This window comes from Rhagoletis pomonella, unplaced genomic scaffold, assembly GCF_013731165.1.
Source record: "Rhagoletis pomonella isolate Grant_MI unplaced genomic scaffold, Rhpom_1.0 Rhpom_scaffold_00009, whole genome shotgun sequence".
Classification (NCBI taxonomy): Eukaryota; Metazoa; Arthropoda; class Insecta; order Diptera; family Tephritidae; genus Rhagoletis; species Rhagoletis pomonella.
This window is the reverse complement of record NW_023458563.1, coordinates 15743046-15746122: the sequence shown is the minus strand read 5'-3', so window position 1 is coordinate 15746122 and position 3077 is coordinate 15743046.

Here is a 3077-nt window from a genome sequence, read left to right as displayed (position 1 = left end):
AAGTGCAAGGAACTTTTTTTAGCAAATGAGAGTTTAAAAATTGCTTGATTATAAAGCCATAGGTATAAATCTGACTGATTTTTAATACAAGTGAATTATGCTTGTCAAATTTAAACTCTTTGACCTTAGTGGATACCACGAATATAAAATCAGGTACTACTTGTTCGTATCGTAGTTTTTCTGCTAATTATGTATGTATGTATTAATGTATTTAGGATGGTTTTACTTTCTTATTTTGTAATTATAGTTTCTATGTTTCAACTTAAATTGTGGCGGGAGTGGCAAATTGAGCATCGGTATAAAAAGTAATCGTAATTTATTTACTATTCTATTAACAAATATTTTTACCTAAAGCTTATAGCCATATTCATAAAAAATAAAGTAGCTTTAAAAAAGGCTTGTAAATTGAAAAATGTATGAAAACGTCAATTTATAAAGCTTTTTAAACCATGTTAAAAAAGAAGGTAGTTTCAGTAAACAACTTTTTGATGGATACTGGGGTTTTTGAAGCTTCATAATTTATTCATGTTGCAAATTTGTTTAAAAATTAATTTAGAGAATTTGGAGATGGGGATTTTCTCCATAGTTAATAAGTGTAAATATTTTAGTCTTCTTAGACGAAACCAAACAAGTCTAGTACATTATATACATACGTATTGAAAATATGTACATAAAAAGAATGCAATTTAAGTTCGAAATACAATGGATAATGACATATTACTTACGTTTATGGTATTCCCCACCCCAACCCCAAACTGGAAAGTAATCTATATGTATGTATGTTGCGTTAACATTATTAAAAGATTGTATTTAATAAATAATAAATAAGAAATAATAAAACTCAAGGTTAGTTAATTTTTTTGGAATGAAATTAATGTAATTAAAAACTTAACGTAAAATACATTGGGAATTTCTAGAAATAAAAGTAGTTACATTTTTGGGAAAATATTAAAAAAAAACTTGTATATAAACGTCACTTTTTAAATAATTCACACTTTGTTTCAGGAATATGGTCATGTAATATCTTATTATCTATCTATATATATAAAATTCAAATTATGTATGTACCTATAGACACACTTGGCTCCTAAACGAATAAGCCGATCGTAACCAAATTTTACACACGCACTGGATATCTTCCAGGGATGGTCACAGGGTAAAAAATATTTTGATATATAAAGGGGGCGTGGCCCCAAAACGTGGACCCGGGTAACCTTAGGATGTATTTGTTTAATATGGGTATCAAATTAAAGCTGTTCATGAGTGCTTTAAGATTGAGCACTTTTCATATAGCTGGGTGACTAGGGTCTCGAGATACAGACCAAAACGTGGACCCGGGTAACCTTAGGATGTATTTGTTTAATATGGGTATCAAATTAAAGCTGTTCATGAACGCTTTAAGATAGAGCACTTTTCATATAGCTGCGTGACTAGGGTCTCGAGATATAGACCAAAACGTTGACCTGGGTAACCTTGGGTGTATTTGTTCAATATGGGTATCAAATGAAAGCTGTTCATGAATGCTTTAAGATTGAGCACTTTTCATATAGCTGGGTGACTAGGGTCTCGAGATATAGACCAAAACGTGGACCTGGGTTACCTTGGGTGTATTTTTTCAGTATGGGTATCAAATGAAAGCTGTTCATGAATACTTTAAGATTGAGCACTTTTCATATAGCTGGGTGACTAGGGTCTCGAGATACAGACCAAAACGTGGACCCGGGTAACCTTAGGATGTATTTGTTTAATATGGGTATCAAATTAAAGCTGTTCATGAATGCTTTAAGATAGAGCACTTTTCAAATAGCTGGGTGACTAGGGTCTCGAGATATAGACCAAAACGTGGACCTGGGTAACCTTGGGTGTATTTGTTTAATATGGGTATCAAATGAAAGCTGTTCATGAATGCTTTAAGATTGAGCACTTTTCATATAGCTGGGTGACTTGGGTCACGAGATACAGACCAAAACGTGGACCCGGGTAAACTTAGGCTGTATTTGTTTAATATCGGCATAAAATGAAAGCTGTTATGTCAAAAGTATGCGGAAGCAAATAAAAAAAAAATTAAAAAATTCATGAATACCGTTTTAGTGAAAAATAAAATTGAGTAATGCGGACAGTTCTTTAATCTTCTTTAATATAAAAATAAGTAGGGTTTTCCTTCCTGACGCTATAACTCCAGAACGCACGAACCGATTTTCACGGTTTTGCATTCGTTGGAGGTTTATAGCTAGGAAAATTCAGGAAAAATTTCAATAGAAAAGTATATGGTGTGTGAGTATCCCCCACGAAAATAAGTATGTTTCATTTAAAGTAGATGGTGCCATTGTTTAACAGCTATTCATTGTACTTTGCTCAGTTAATTTCATGTGACACTAGCGAATACCCGGCGTGCTTCGCTGCGCCTTAAAAGTAATTTTGTTTTGTTACTCCCTCTCACAACATTTGAAAATATTATTTAATATTGCTGTACATATTTGTATAGTAGGGAGATTTTTTCAAATTATATAAATATACGTTATTTGAATATTGAATCAATACACGTTTGAGGAAAGGGTGCGATAGTAGACTCCAGTTATAAGATTATAAATTAAATTTCCAAGAGAAAGTCGGTTCTTTACATATTTTCTAATTACCTTCGAAAATATATTAACTCAAAAAAAAAATAAACAATGCTTCATAGATCGATTTTTTTAAATCTAACTTCATAAAGTTCTTTAAAAATATTTTGTAAATGAGGCCATAAGAGCTTAGGGGGAGAGTTACAACACAAAAATACATTTAAGGCGCAGCGAAGCACGCCGGGTAATTGCTAGTATTTTATAAAACTAGGTTTCAGTCTTTTGTAATGGCTAACAAGTATAATTAATTAAAACAAAATCACATGTCAGTTCAATGATTTAAAAAATAACACACTTCATTCATTTTGGGAAAAAAAATAAAAATGTTCTAAAATAAAAACTATTATTAAAAAAACAGTTCAATTTTATAAACCATGAAACGAATAATCCTCCAGAGAAATAAAAAGCTTGATTGCAAAAACTATTAAAAATTTAAACGTTAAAATAAATTATTTT